Source organism: Helianthus annuus, chromosome 6, assembly GCF_002127325.2.
Source record: "Helianthus annuus cultivar XRQ/B chromosome 6, HanXRQr2.0-SUNRISE, whole genome shotgun sequence".
Lineage (NCBI taxonomy): Eukaryota > Viridiplantae > Streptophyta > Magnoliopsida > Asterales > Asteraceae > Helianthus > Helianthus annuus.
Window position 1 is genome coordinate 130,044,347 of NC_035438.2, and position 16,659 is coordinate 130,061,005.

Sequence of the window (16,659 nt, forward strand, 5' to 3'; positions counted from 1 at the left end):
GGAGTCCTACACAGGTTTCCTAAGTCAATATGCTTTAAAGAGGTTGTGGTATCAATAGGATACCTTCCATAATGCCCGTAACGAGTTTAAATCCATTTTATGCCCCGTAGGGGTATTTTGGTCATTTTAAAGATTATAAAAGAGGTTTCTGAGTTCTACAGGAAATCTGAGTTTTCCGAATAGTTTGTAAAGTTCAAAATACTCTATTTATTATTTAAAATTAGTAGCAACTGGAATCGGGTCAAAAGACCTTGTAGAACTCAAGTTATGTCCGAAAAGGGTATATTCGGTATTTACCGAACCGTTGCCATAACCGCAGGTTATGAGCAGGTTAAAAAATAATTAAAAATCTTTAAAAATCCCAAAATATTATTTTACATCAGTGTGTAAAAGGTTTGGTGTCGAAATCTGGGTTTAGATAGGCGTTATGCTAATTGCGCTATTTAATTACTAAAGTTTCCGTAATTTGCGCTTTTTAGCATAACTCCTATTCTAGACCTCGGATTGACGTGAAATTTTAGGGACATGTTTAGAAATCAGTAACTAAGGTTATGGTCCTTTCACATGTCCGAAATTCTCGTTTTAAATTGAAACGGGCGTTACGGTCAACTTTTAAGCATTTAACGGAAAGGTGTAAAAGACTCGGACAAACAACGAACCGGTCACATAGGGTTATGCCATCATGTAACCTGGTCCTAAGAGAGTCCTAAGGCATATCTAAATCATACCATAACGGGTCAGAACTGAAGTCAAAGCAAAAGTCAAAGTTTTGCGACTTTCGGCTCCGAACCGGGTCAAAACAGTAAATGGTCGGATCAAACAAGCTTAGACTAGTTAATATACTTATTATCATGTTTTATGATTGTTAAAACAGGTTACACACCATCTACATTACTGATTATGCATAGAATCGCAAAATAGCATTTTTGTTGACTTTTTCTAAGCACGTTTGACTCGACATTCGGACTAGTTAGAATGGGAATCAGAGGGTGCCCTTTTAGGGGTTTAAAGCCCACATGATTACCAACATATAACTATCTTTGATTCGACAAACCACTGGACCATTTGTGATTTATCGTAAAGTCAATCGTTAATTACGACAGATTGACTTTTAAGTTAAAACTATGGAAAACTAAGCCACAAAGGGTTAGGCATACTTACAGAAGCTTGGTGCACGACTAGAGATGTTAGAAGAATGCTTTAGAGCTCCAGAGATGATCAAAAAAGCAGGTTTGAGGTGTGTTGAACTATAGTGCACAACCTTGCCTTTTATAGTGAAAAATGGAGCTCAAGATCATTACAACTCCACCTATTATTGCTCATGGATGATCAGCAGGTGTCGCTTAGTGCTAGGGGACATGTAGGGGGCGCCCATGCTTCAATTAATGCATCCAAGATCGTTTACAAGCTCAAACAGTGAATCTGTCCAAGTTTTCTGCATCTGGCACCTTGACGCGGCCCGCATTAAGGATCAGGCTAGGCTCACGCGGGCCGCCTGAATCCTTATGTCAGAAAACGAATCTGCAGGTGGCTCGCAGCCCGCATTAGCTTCATGCTTTCTCTAACGCGGCCCGCCTGAGGCCTGTAAATCAAGATTTTCAAATCTTTTGCCATGATTAGCCTGACCTTTCGGTTTCGAAGGGGTAACTTTGTGATTTGGGCCTCGATTATTTACAAATAAGGGCCTCGTGACTTTTACCCGTGCCATTAAGTCCCCGGTTAGTTTAATTACTATCCGAAAAGCCTTAACTTTTATTGTTGACGCTTTTGACCCCTCGCCTACGAAATTGATCATAACTTTCTCGTTTTAAAACGGAACTTTGCGAAATTTATATCGTACATTCTAGTGAGCGTAATTTACTGTTACGAAGTCTCGGGTTCGTCAAAGGGTCATTCAGAGGTATAAATTAAACATGTTGACACATTTGACCCATGTAGTTTGTAATCTCTCACTTTCTTCCGCATTTCGCTCCGTACGATCCATGATTCATTCGTTTGAAGGTACGAGCATCGTTTAGGGTTACTATACAGTATATTTACCCCTCGTTGACATTTTTAACCCTCGGATTTACATACTTTCAAGGTTTGTCAACTTTAGTCCTTTAATTAGTATTTAATACCATGTGTAAACTCATGACACGTGTCAACACATTATTGGACACAAAATTTCGAGGTGTTACAGGTTTCAAGAGATCGCCAAAATCTCCCAGAGCCTCCCCATTTCTCATGTAGAGATAAACTTGTATCTTCTTTGCTTCTTATTTTCTTCAAGATCATCCCTAGTCACAAGAGCTTGAAGTGAGCCTTCTAAATCTCTTTTTCATACTTGTTTATGTATATATTGTTTAAGAACAAGTTATAACTAAAAGAATCATACAAGAATAAGTTGAAAATACAAAGAAGCAAACTAAAAATCATGATATATAAGATTGTTTATGTTGTGATTTAAAGCTTATTACTTGCTTATTTGATCTAGTTATGATGAATATCATATGAAAAACTTGTTAGATGATGTTTAAAAACATGATCTAACAAGTGAACATGAAAGTGTTAAAAAGTGTTATGTTAAACATGATGTTTAATGGATGATCATAATCTTTGATATTGTTAAAGAGTATAAAGTTTTTCACTAAAAATAATGCTTTTTGCAAGATTTATAAAAGAAACATACAAGATGGGTTTTGTATAGAATTTTGATAAAACTAGAAGTAAAATATGATTTTTGAACTAGTAAACATATGTAAAGATCATACCAAAACCCTACATGATTATGAGTTCATCTTGTTAAGTTTATGTTATAAATCTCATATGTTTTTGTTTAAGAATGATATGAGCAAATTGTTGGTGATTTGAAAAAAAAAGATATGTTTTATTAAACATGGCAAAGTTCATGTTTCAAATGAACTATGGCCAAATTTTCTTAGAAATCGTATGTTATAAAAACTATCATTTTTGACAAAGTCTTTACTATAATAAAAATATTTGAAAGAATGGTTTTTGTAGGAGCAACTAGGTTAGAACCCCGTGTATTACACGGGTTGAATAAATATTATTTTATATATTAAATAATAAAAAGTTATATCTTTATGAACCCTGTATATTGTACGGGTTAAATAAATATAATTTTATATATCAAATAATAGAAAAATTATATCTTTAAAAACCATGTGTATTACACAGATTAAATAAATGTAATTTTGTATACTAAATACTAAAAACGTCGTATCTTTAAAAAACTCCGTGTATAATCGGGTTGAATAAATCTACCAAATAATAAAAGTTTACATCATTAAAAACCCCGTATATTACACGTGTTGAATAGATTTAAAAAATTGTTATATCTTTAAAAACCATGTGTATTACACAGATTAAATAAATGTAATTTTGTATATTAAATACTAAAAACGTCGTATCTTTAAAAATCCCGTGTATAGTCGGGTTGAAAAATCTACCAAATAATAAAAAAATTATATCATAAATAAATGTGATTTTGTATATTAAATACAAAAAACGTCGTATCTTTAAAAAATCCGTGTATAGTCGGGTTGAAAAATCCACCAAAAAATTTAAAAAAAAATTATATCCTTAAAAACCTCGCGTTTTACACGAGTTGAATAAACATAAATTTGTATACCAAATAATAAAAAAGTTATATTTTTAATAAATTAGGATAACATTTAATATTAATTTATTATTTATATATTTTATATAAGATAAGTAGATAAGAGAGGTATTTGTTTTAAAAATATATTAAATTAACAATTTAGATTTGAGGATAATATTTTATTAAAGTATGATAAGATTTAATCTTAATTTATTATTTATTTATTTAGATAAATATAGATTTGAGGATACCTTCAATGAATGACACGTGTCCAAAAGTTGGTTTATTTTATTATAGTAGTTAGATACTAGATATAAATATATATTTTTGAGAAAATATATATTTAGGTGATCTTAACAACTTATGTGCTATGTGTTATTTGATTGTATTAGTTATATATATGTAAGTTAGGAACTTGAATACAATGATACAAATAAACGCAAGACACATAACAACTAAAGACTTACAAGATTACATATAAATACACCTTAAAAGCAAATTACGGACGATCCGGATATTCGGATACAACTTATGGACAAATCGGACTTACGGACAAATAAACGGACTACATAAGTATTTCGAACTATAATACATAGTATATCAAAGCTTGGTAAACTACGTTTTCTAAACCGAATAAGTGACTATATATATTTTACAAGTATACAAAATATATCACACTTTGGTTTATCTTAAAAAGGTATTATTTTTGAGAAGATAATGCGAGAACCACCTCTTATTGTGAGAACCGCGAGAACCAATGTGAACACACCAAAAATGCCTAAAAATAGCTAAAAATCACACAATTTTTTTTTATATTTTTTTATATAAAAATCACTACTTTTCGAAGCGAAAAAAAAAATTAAAATTTAAAAAATTTTTTTTTTTTGGCCACTAAAAGTAGCGATTTGAGCATAAAAAATATTAAAAAAAACAAATTTTAGAATTTTTTAGATTTTTTTAGGTTTTTTGGTGGTTTAGTTTTTAGCATTTTAGCTTTGGGGGGGGGGGTGGGGTGGGGGGTTAGGTTTTTGGGGGGTGGGGGAGGGGGGTTTAGGTTTTTTGGGGGGGGGGGTGGGTTTAGGTTTTTTTTTAGGTTTTTAGTTTTTAGCATTTAGCTTTAGGGAGGGGGGTTAGCTTGGGGGGGGGGGGGGTTGGGTTAGGTTTTTTTTTGGGGGGGGGGGTGGGGGGTTTAGGTTTTTTGGGGAGGGGGGGGGGAGTGGGGGTTAGGTTTTTTTAGGTTTTTTTTTTTTAGGTTTTTTTAGCTATTTTAGGTTGTGTTCACATTGGTTCTCAAGGTTCTCACAATAAGGGTGGTTCTCGCATGAGCCCCTCCCTATATATATATATATATATATATATATTGTAACACCCCGTGTTTTCGAATGTCAAAGTCAAAGTCAAAGTCCAAGTCAACATTGACTTCTTTGACCACTAGCGTTCTTTTTATTTTTGTATTATGTGGAGTAAGTGTTGTATAAATGAAATGATCGAATATTTAATCAATGCGACCGATTTACGACTGTGAATTGTAGGAAGTAACAATGCGATAAAGTTAATCAATCAATAATCAAGCTAAATCGATTCATCAATCAAACTCGAGACTCGAGTAATGTGAACCCTGGTAGTGTATTACGTGTGTGTGCCTTACGTGTTACTTGTGCGTGTTTATTTATATGTTTGGGGTGGAATTCAAGCGAATCAATCGAAAATCAAATCGGAACTCGAAAAGCAATCAAACTCAATCGAAACCGACATCGAAACGTGACTTATAGAAGATTGTATGTTAGATATAGTGATTGGGACTGAAAGTAATTTGACTAGGAACTCTATCGTATTCGTATCATCATCCATCGAAATCGAAACGTCGAAAACCGTCGCAAAATACTCAAAGTGTGTCACGGATCGAACAGGAGGCATCCTGATCGAACAGGCCAGCCGATCGGCTAGCATCTTGCCAGCCGATCGAGCAGCCCACTCGATCGGAGCCCCTGGCCGATCGGCTGCCACTTTCCCCTTTTGGAAGCCTATAAATAGGGCTGTCCTTGTCTTCATTTCCACTTTTGGAAAGTTCTGACCGGCCAGCTCCTATTCTTCACCTTTTCTCAGATTTCTCTCAACTCCGGTAAGTTTTCACTCTAATTCTTGTACGTTTTTTTATCATTTCATGATTCTACATCTTTCTATCTTTCAAAACTCGATTTCTAACCGTGAAATCACCAAGATCTAAGTGTTCTTGGGTGATGTCATCATGGTGTTCTTGAAGAACATCAAACTTTGGCCTCATTCAACCATGAATAGCTTAGATCTAACCGATTTCCACATAAACAAGTTAAGATCTATCAAAGATCTAAACATCCACAAGTTGTGAAGGATTGAAAGAAGGAATCCCAACTTCCTTTCAACTCTTTTACACTCGATGCCTTCAAACCGGTAGAAACAGAGCCTAAGCCAACCCACCGATCATTCCAATGGTTGGATGGTTCAAGATTCGGGTTCTATCTACGAGGTTCACCGACAACGGGTTCAACTCTAAGCCGACGTTCCGAACCGCTCAACGGACGGATTTGGGTGATTCCTGTCCGAGCCGGAGAGACGAGTAAGAACGAAGGTATCATAGTTCAACTCGTTATCAAACTACCTCGATATAATGACAAGTAACCAAACAGCCAAGTGTTAGACGAAAGGCCGACCAGGTCAGAGATGCTGGCCGAACGGCTAGGCTTTTCGAACAGCCCAGCCGATCGGACATACCAGCCGATCGACCGGGCCAGCCGGTCGGCTAGCACATGGTCCCACACTTTAAAATTTCATGAAGCATAGTATCGAGGAAGGGATGTTCGATCGAACTGCGTTTGGTGAACATTACTCTTCAGATCATGAGACACTACTCTTCAACACTTAATCGTTTTCACAACTCGTTCGTAGTAGGGAATGCCAGCCGATCGAACAGACTGTTCGATCGAGCGACATTCAGTTGAGGACAAATTCTGAAGTTCCTAGCCGATCGAGTGAGCTAGCCGATCGAACGAACCGTTCGATCGATCGACTTGAAAGGTAGGAACACTTCAGTGTTCTCATATACTACAATGAAAACTTCAAAAGTTCAAATCCTCAGACACAAACACACCAGAGGAAGAAACAATCCACTCGGATGGCCCAGCCGATCGAGCCTACCGGCCGATCGAACAAGACTGTCCAATTGGTTATACCAGCCGACCGAACAGCCCGTTCGATCGAACCTGCCGTTCGATCGACCAGCCTATTCGATCCATCCGCATTTGTTTGCATTTCCACGTTACTCATTGTTGTACTATCGAACTATTCAGGCTAACCCTACTCTTAGCGCTCCCTTCAATCCATAATCAATCACTGTGAGTATACTCGATCCCTTTTTGCTTTTAGCACTCTTGGGTGTTACATACGTTGCTTATATCAAAACACAAACGATCACACTACTCAAACTATTTGAACGCTGACCAATATGCATGTATTACGTGACTTAATGAATGCTTGTTGATTGTGTTTACACGTGGAATGCTGTCTACCTGCCTTAACGACGTAGTACTATAGTTTGGACTCAGCACCCGTTCACACGGGGGTTGTTAAGGACAATTACTTGCATGGATTACGGTGGTAATCATGTATTGCGAATTGTCTCGGACGGTCAACCCGCAGTCATTGGTATCGATAGGTCCATGTCGATAATTAACATGGTTTGTTTTCCTTTGTGTACGTGCTGGTTATGCGTAAACTATTCGAACTCTATATGCTATTATCAAACTTGTATGCTCACCTTTACATTTCATGTATTGACTTTATTTTAACATATGTGACAGGTGCATAAGTTGCTAGGATGCTTAGGTGCGTGGTGATGAAATCGAGGCTAGGGAGTCTAGAAATAATAAACAATTGTCTGTAATAATAAATCTGAGTTGTCGGAACAGAACTTCTTGTTTGGATGATTATCTGTAATAATATGTTTGGTTATTCGGGATACGGTATGGGACGTATCTTTAACTGGATATATAAATAGTTGTTATGGAAACTTCTGAACAATCTGTTTCGCTCAGTGCCGTGCCCCGATGATTCCGCCATCGGTTGGGGTGTGACAGATTGGTATCAGAGCCATAACTATAGGGAATTAGGATAGACACGACCTAGTCCGGGTCGCTGTCTTAGAAACCTAGACTATAGTTAGGAACCATCATACCAAGTTTATGTGCTTATTCTGCAATCCTTCACTATCACTGCACTCGAGTTTTCAAATAAAGTCGGGAGATTTAGTTAGGAATAGGTGTGAAAGCCGCAAACTCCTGACCAAACTGCCTGACTTATGCTGATTTTATTCGTTTAATCATGCTTATCTCATTATTTTCACCAACAAACGAGGAGAATTATACCAAAACAGGTGTGAAACCCCCATTTTGACGAAATTTCCCCTTGAAATTTTCTTAAAACAAGGAAGAGATTGCTAAGCCAAGGGGTGAAACCCTAACCTTGGCATTTTGTTCTGGACTTTATTTCTCTCACCATGGCCTCGACGGACTCCAACGACCTGAATTCATAAGTATGACCTAGGGAACGCGTGTGGAATGCCCAAGAATCGAGGCAGAAACACGACCTCTAGAGTCGAAAATGATGACAAGTCTACTGTGAATAGTCGAGTTGCCTTGGGTAGTCGATGTCTAGTAGCCGCAAACAGTCTATCTCTCGATTTTATGTGTTTCGATTCTGAGAACCACAACCGTGTACTCTGATGACTCGATGATTTTTATGTGTTTATGTGTGCTTTCTCTGTTTTTGTGTTTATATTTTGGGATGTTACTCGATTTTGCTATCATTCCAATCGACACACACGACTCGCAATTGCTGTTCTGTCTCAATTCGATATCCAGTTGTCGCAACTCTTGACGATATCATACTATATTATGTTGTACGCCTAAGTTAGGCTAATACGATGCTATTCGACATGCTAATCGAACGACACGCGAGCTTTGAAGGATAGGTTTTTGTTTTCTGACTGCTTCAGTGATTAAGTGCCTAGGTATTTACGTGTTTCTGTGTTCTGTGTTCTATGTACTTATGTGCTACTGTGTTTCGTGCTCTACGTGCTTATGTGCTTATGTGACCTATGTGTTCCATGTGCTTCTGTGCTCCATGATTAGGTATATCTGTGAATCTGTGTGCTTACGTGATATGTGCTTCGACGTGATCCTAAGCTTTAGATAATAGTAGACGTGTGAGGTGAGATTCGATTTCGTTGTGTTGAGTCTCGTGACGATGTCTAATGCAGACCATGTCGTCGTCCGGACACCGAACCCCACTTACCCGCCAAGAAAAGAGAGACCGACGCCTCGCTGCTATCATCTCCAAGCAAGTAGCGAAAGCCATGAGTGAGGTGTATGAAAATGCCTGCAAAACGTCTGAAGAATCCTGAGCTGAAAACCCTAAGGATTCAAGCAAGGCTGCTTTCAGCTTCAAGCAGTTCAAAGCATGCGGACCAAAAGAGTTCACTGGCGAAGATGGTCCTACAGCCATGTTTCACTGGTTCGACTCAGTCGAAGTCACTCTGCGCCAGAGCGGATGTCCTAAACATCTCCGCGCTCTTAATGCTACAGGCGTCTTCCAGTCCCGTGCCTTAGACTGGTGGACGGCCGAATGAAACAAGCACGAAAATGATGCAGCTTACGAGCTAACATGGGAGGAGTTGAAGGCAATTATGACCGACGAATTCTGCCCTCCTCATGAACGCCAAAAGCTGGAGGATGAGTTCTGGGGAATCAAGCAGAAGGATGGAGACAACGCTGCTCTCACCGCTCGCTTCAAGCAGCTTAGCATCATATGTCCCGATCAAGTCAAGACCTCAGATCAAGCCATCAAGAAGTACATTCGAACTCTGCCCGATTGTGTAGCCGACTTTGTTCACGCCGCCAAGCCAGCAACTATCGAAGAAACCTACCTACTCGCCGCTGAGATCAATGATAAGCGAGTAAAGTCTGGTTTTTGGGATAAGCCAACCAAGTCTCTGCACCAAGCCACTGCAGCACCCACCGACTCATCTGCCCAATCCTCCAAGTCATCAAGAAGAAAGAAGAACAACAACAACAGCTCCAGCAACAAGAGCTGTGCTGCCGCGACAAACGCCACTCCTCTACAAGCTGTACCAGCTCAACAACAGCAGCACCCTCTCTCAGCTCCAGTGATCAATGCACCGCCAGCAAAGCGTGCATACACAGGCCCTCACCCACTCTGCCCGACATGTTCGTATCATCATCCAGTGGGTCTAGCTTGTCGTTTTTGCGCTCATTGCAATCTTTTTGGTCATTTCACTGCGAACTGTCGCTATGGTCCCCGTCAAGCCCCAGTTCAAGCCACGGTCAACCAAGCTCTGCTCACTGCCCCTCAAGGCCAACAGGCAGCTCAAGCACCAGCAGCTAATGCTCGAGTCTGCTTTGCATGTGGTGACCCTAACCACTTTGCCAACAGATGCCCGAACAGGGTGGTTAAACAAGAGCCCCAGCAGCAACAACCACAACAGTAGCCTCAGCAACAGCAGCAAGCAGCCCATGCCCGAACCTTCAACATCAATGCCCGCCAGGCTCAGGCAGATAACAACGTGGTTAATGGTACGTTCCTTGTGAATGGTATTTATGCATCATGTTTGTTTAATACTGGAGCCGATAAAGGCTTTGTGTCATTTGAATTCGAGAAGCTCCTTATTCGTAAGCGCTCCTATCTATCCTCGTCATTCGAAGTCGAAGTCGCTACGGGAAGAACTATTGCCGTTAACTCTGTACTCCGTGATTGTACTCTCGAGCTCAACAATCACATCTTCCCAATCGACCTTATTCCAATGCAACTCGGAAGTTTTGACGTCATAATAGTCATGGACTTTCTTCGTAAAAACCATACCGAAGTTGTGTGCTTCGAAAAGATGATTCGATTCTCGCTTGCGAATGGTGATCTATTGTGTGTATACGGTGAAACAGCGTCGAAAGGTCTCAAGCTCATGTCTTGTATTCAAGCCAGCAAGTATCTCCGCAAGGAATACCGAGCCTTCCTGGCCAACATTGTAGTAGCGGGAAGGAAAAGAAAAAGAGAGTTGAAGTCAGAGACGTTCCAGTGGTTCGTGAATTTCCTCAGGTGTTCCCTGATGATCTTCCCGGACTACCACCAAGTCGTGATATCGACTTCCGCATCAACCTCATTCCTGGAGCTAACCCCGTTGCCAAAGCCCCTTACCGACTCGCACCATCCGAAATGAGGGAACTCTCGAATCAACTCCAGGAATTACTCGAAAAAGGCTTTATTCGCCCAAGCACCTCTCCTTGGGGCGCACCAGTCCTTTTTGTCAAAAAGAAGGATGGATCGTTCCGGATGTGCATCGACTATCGGGAATTGAATAAGCTGACCATCAAGAACCGATACCCCTTACCCCGAATCGACGATTTGTTTGATCAGCTACAAGGTGTAGCATGTTTCTCTAAGATCGATTTGCGTTCAGGATATCATCAGCTACGGATTCAAGAGGAAGACATTCCTAAAACCGCTTTTCGAACCCGTTATGGCCATTACGAATTTGTAGTTATGCCCTTTGGTCTAACCAATGCACCCGCGGTTTTTATGGACCTGATGAATCGCGTGTGTAAGCCCTATCTTGACCGTTTCGTCATCGTGTTCATCGACGATGTCTTGATTTATTCCAAATCGAAAGCCGAACACGCGCAACATCTACGTTTGGTTCTCGAGTTACTCCAGGGGAACCAACTCTATGCCAAGTTCTCCAAGTGCGAATTCTAGTTGGAGGAGGTTCAATTTCTGGGTCACATCGTGAATAGTCAGGGTATCCATGTCGATCCTGCGAAGATTGAAGCTGTCAAAAGCTGGATTACACCTAAAAACCCATCAGAAGTTCGTTCTTTTCTCGGACTAGCAGGCTATTATCGACGATTCATTGAAGGATTCTCCAAGATCGCTGTGCCACTTACCATTCTTACTCATAAGGACAGGCCTTTTGTGTGGGGAAACGCACAAGAGACTGCCTTCCAAACCCTCAAGCATATGCTGTGCAACGCTCCGATTCTTATGCTGCCCGACGGAAGCGACAACTTCATTGTCTACTGTGATGCTTCTAACCTTGGTCTCGGCTGTGTCCTCATGCAGCGAGACAAGGTTATAGCCTACGCATCTCGTCAGCTCAAGATCCACGAGAAGAACTATACAACCCATGACCTCGAGCTAGGCGCGATTGTCTTTGCATTGAAGATTCGGCGACACTACCTGTATGGCACTAGGTGTACAATCTACACTGATCACGGGAGTTTACAACACATCTTTAATCAGAGAGAGCTTAATATGCGTCAACGCCGATGGGTAGAACTTCTCAACGATTACGACTGTGAGATTCGTTATCACCCAGGCAAGGCGAATGTGGTTGCCGACGCGCTCAGCAGAAAGAGTTACGTGCTCAGTACCCGAAACATCCAAGCCCAGCACAACCTCGAAACCCTTATTCGCGAAGCTCAACATGCTTGCTTTAACGAGCGTACATTGAAGAATGAGAGAATCTATCACGATGGAGCTCAGTTGGTAAGCAAATCAGATGGGATATTCTATTATCTGGATCGAATTTGGATCCCTAAGCTGTAACAACTGCCACTAAAATCAATAATTAGGACGATAATTAGTCAATAAGAAAACCCTAATTGAGACACCCAATTAATTCTGCACTAGCCCTAAAACCCTAATTGAGACACCCAATTAATTCTGCACTAGCCCTAAAATTTCCAGAACAATCGGAATTAGGATCAGGGCCCCTAAAACTCGAGGGGGGCAAACCCTAGTTGATAATTATCTAAATTAAAATGTTGCACAGTTCTGATTGGTTAATTTCTTGAGTCACCTAAACTATAACCGAGCCTAGGCAGCCTATGAATTAGACTGCTTAGCTTACGGACCGTAAGGGTCAGGGCATACGGTCCGTAAGCGAGCCTCAAAAATTCCTATAAATAGCCGACATTGGCACTTAGCTTCTGGTGTTAAAACGTCGCACAAATTCTGTCTGTACGACGAGTTAGAGCAATTACAGTTCACAACACCCACACACGAATCACGAGGTGCTGCCGCAATCAGGGTAATAACTCGATCGCTATTACGATTCAACGTCCGATCGATTATAACTATCCAACGATTGTCCGAGTGCTGCTCAAATTGAGCTTGTACTTTGTTATTCATTGTGATTTCAACTTGAATGTTTGAGTGCTGTTCGAATTCGGACTATGCTCTGTCATTCGTTGTGAATCCATTGGATTGTTAAGTATCGCACTTGATAATAGTTGTGAGGGTTTAATCTCGTGAATTGACGTAACTGCTGAATTAGTTACTAATCCCGTTTGTGTGTGCATTGTTATTTAAATTAGGTTAGAAGGCTAATCAGTAAAGCTTATACTCTGCTCGTAAATCTGCAATGTGAGTCATTCTCTTTTTATCAACTGTTTTACAAAACTCCAAATTATTTTCAAAGTTATAGTTACAGTGATTAAGTCTATGTAATCACCAAGTTACAACCGGTATGTGGGGTTTTGTATACATTACTTATTTCCCGTCACACTTGGACAACGAGTTAGCCAAGGGGTGATCTGACCACAGTCACAGACACCATTTGGACAACGAGATAGCCAATGGGTAGTCGAGTGACAAATACTGTGGGTAGTTGGTTTGATATCAGAAACATTGTAATTCCCCTTAATACTGTAGATTATAACAAATGTGTCGTTTTCAGTAAAATGAATGATTCACTCAGTATTTCCCCGCTGACAAAACCTTTTTCAAACATGTTTCAGGTGATCTGGTATGAGCAAAGAAAAGTGCCGTGGAGCACTCCCAGCTTAGAAAAGTGGCTCAATGTAAATAAATAAATGAACATGTTTTGAAAATAAAGATTTCCCTGAGAAATCACATTATTGTAAATTTCGGGAATTTATCCCTAAGTTATGAAACGAGCAGTTTAAATTATTGAAAAAATCTTGTTTTAAAAAGACTTCCGCTGTCACCTAAATTAAATACCACGGGATTCCTGTCCCGCGGCTCCTGAAACGGGTCCAACCGGGTCGGGGGCCGTGACAGGAAAAGGTGGTATCAGAGCCACTGTTTTAAGCTTACTGGTTAAGCTCACTGTTTTAATTTAAGTACTTTGGAAAATTCTAATTGCCATTCTGTGAATATGTGTGCATTAACTGACTAATTGTTAAAATTACAGCATGGGTAAACAAAAGATTTCTGCTATCTACCGCAAATTAGATAGTACACCTAAAGAACAAGGAACCTCTTCCTCCAAATCTCCCGTCAAGTTAGAGGAAGGAATCTTTGTCCGTAAGGCAAATTATGAAAACCCACTTACACCGGAGAAAAGGAATTTGATTATTAGGAAGGGTCAAGAGAAAAAGAAACCCCAAACCAAGAGAGTGAGGTTTAACCCGGAAATTCAGGAAATTAGTAATAATCCACCAGGGAAAAATAACTTAGAAGAAAAATGGGCAAATCTGTATCTGCTCGCTACTGTAGCAGAAAATGCAAATCTTTAAACTCTAAATCTAGAAATAAGTACTTCCCAGTAAATAAATAAATAGATCTGAGAGTGTTCTCCTTCCTGTTATGTTGTACAAATTGGTGTGCAATAAAAATGTTTATTTGTTAAGCTTTGTTCCAAAGTTTTAACTTAACATTTTGTGCATTTTGCATATATGCTACACAGCATGAGTGAGCTATCCGAGGCATTTCAGAACCTCAACCTCTATCCTGTGCCAATTGAAGTCTCCCACAACTTCACTGGTTACATTGCTGACATAGAGGAACCTCTGGAATTCCAAGCTCCACCGCTGGAAAAAGCAAAACCTAAAAAGAGGAGAAGATATGTAGGGTGGCGAAAGGTGCGCAGAAGGAAACCTAGGAGACTCCCTAAAATAGAAAATCCTGTGAGTGTGAGCAAGGGAAAAGAAATAGAAACCAGAGAAAGTTCCAAACCAGCAGAAATAGGGATAGACCTAAAGCAAAAGGGAATAGAGATCGGAGAAAGCTCTAAACAGCCTGAAGAAATCACATTCCAGGACGAAATAGACCGCCTACTGGATAATTGTGATGTACTAGAGCCTATCAACGATAATCTCTTCTCTTATCCTGCTGCAGCCCAACTCCCAATAAACCTAGGACCAACTATTCCAGACCCACTAGTTCACACCCGACCATTAGGCCAAATGGAGGAATGGTGGACCAATGACTGGCAATTCCAAAATATAGTCAATAGTCCCTATAGTTTTCTCCCACAATTTGATCCAGAACCTATCCCTAATCCGCCAATGAGCTATGAAAATTTAGCTGAACTACGTCAGTTTGGTGAAGAACTGATAGGCATCGGGAATAGGATCCGGGAAATGGGGGAGCAGATCTCTTGGAAGTACGACGAGAGGGAGCGTCGTTACTGAAACCGCCAGTGAACCAAAAGATAGGAGGGGTTTGGAGAAGTTTGTTTGTATTATAACTAATATAGTAAAAACTGACTCTGTAAAATGGGCAATAAAACACTGTAAGATAAAAAGTGTGTATTGAAGCAGGTATAATATATAAAACAAAACAGAAGTCGAGGTATCGACAATTTTGGCTATGCTTGCATGTTATACTGATCTATGTGTTTATCTGTGATTTTGTTATCAATAATTAGACACTAATAATTTCTATTAATACTAATTAGCAGATGGAAAACGCTAATAGTGAACCAATTAATGAAGTAAATCAGTCTGAGCAAAATCAGGAAGATCAATATATAACTAGACAAGATATTGAGCACTTTATTGCTCAAGGGATAGCCAATGCTATTCCAGAAATTGTGGCTGCTGTTCAAAAACCTGCTGAACCACAACAATTAATTCCTAGTAAACGTACTCCGGAAGATAATGGCAGTAACAGCATAAATGGAGGCGGCAATCATGACGATCATGATCCGCAACAGGCCCCACTTCCAAAAAGAATAAAAGCTGCAACACCTGGTTGCACTTACAAAGAATTTCTTGCCTGTAAACCCGCAGAATTTGCAGGTAACGAAGGGGCAACTGCAACACTGTGTTGGTTAGAGAAAACCGAAGCAGTAATTGCAATAAGTAAATGTGTTGAGGAAGATCAAGTGATGTATGCGTCAAACTTGTTCAAAGAAGGGGCGCTAGAATGGTGGAACACGGTGCTACAAGCAAAAGGAAGAAGGGTGGCCTATGCGATGAATTGGGAAGAATTTAAGAGTCTTGTCGAAAGAAAATTCTGTCCCGAATACGAGAAGGAACAAATGGCAAACAAGTTCCTGAGCCATCGTATGATAGGTGTAGACTGTCGAGGATATACTTCGACATTCTTCGAATATGCGAGAGTGGTACCTTCCCTGGCTTCGCCAGAACCGGTACTCATTTCCCGTTATATTTGGGGATTAATTGGAGAAATCCGTAACATCGTTAAAGCTGCGAGACCACGCACGATTGACGATGCTGTGGAATTAGCTAATACCTTACCCGATGAACTAGTCCGCACCAGAGAAGAAGATCGCAAGAAGGAATTGGCCCAAAAGATTACCCAAGGATTTCGTATGGGTAATACTAAGAAAAGAGGAACAGGGCAATCATCGTCACCTCCTTTCTGCAGAAATTGCAAAAAGAAACACTATGGACAGTGCAATATATTTTGCAACTTCTGCAAGGCGAAAGGACATCGGGAAGAAGACTGCAGAAGGAAAACAAGAATCTGTTATAACTGTGGAGAAACAGGGCATATCAAACCTGAATGTCCTAAGTTAGCCCAACCAGTAGACAATAAAACTAAAACGGCCGATGGAATAACTAAGAAAAATGCGCGTGCATTCCAGCTGACCACTCAAGAAGCCGAACTCATTCCAGACGTGATAGCGGGTACGTTCTTAGTGCATAACGTCTATGCAAAAGTATTATTTGACTCTGGTGCAAACCAAAGTTTTATTAATACTTCATTCTGCCAAGCTCTTAACTTACCTCTAACTCACC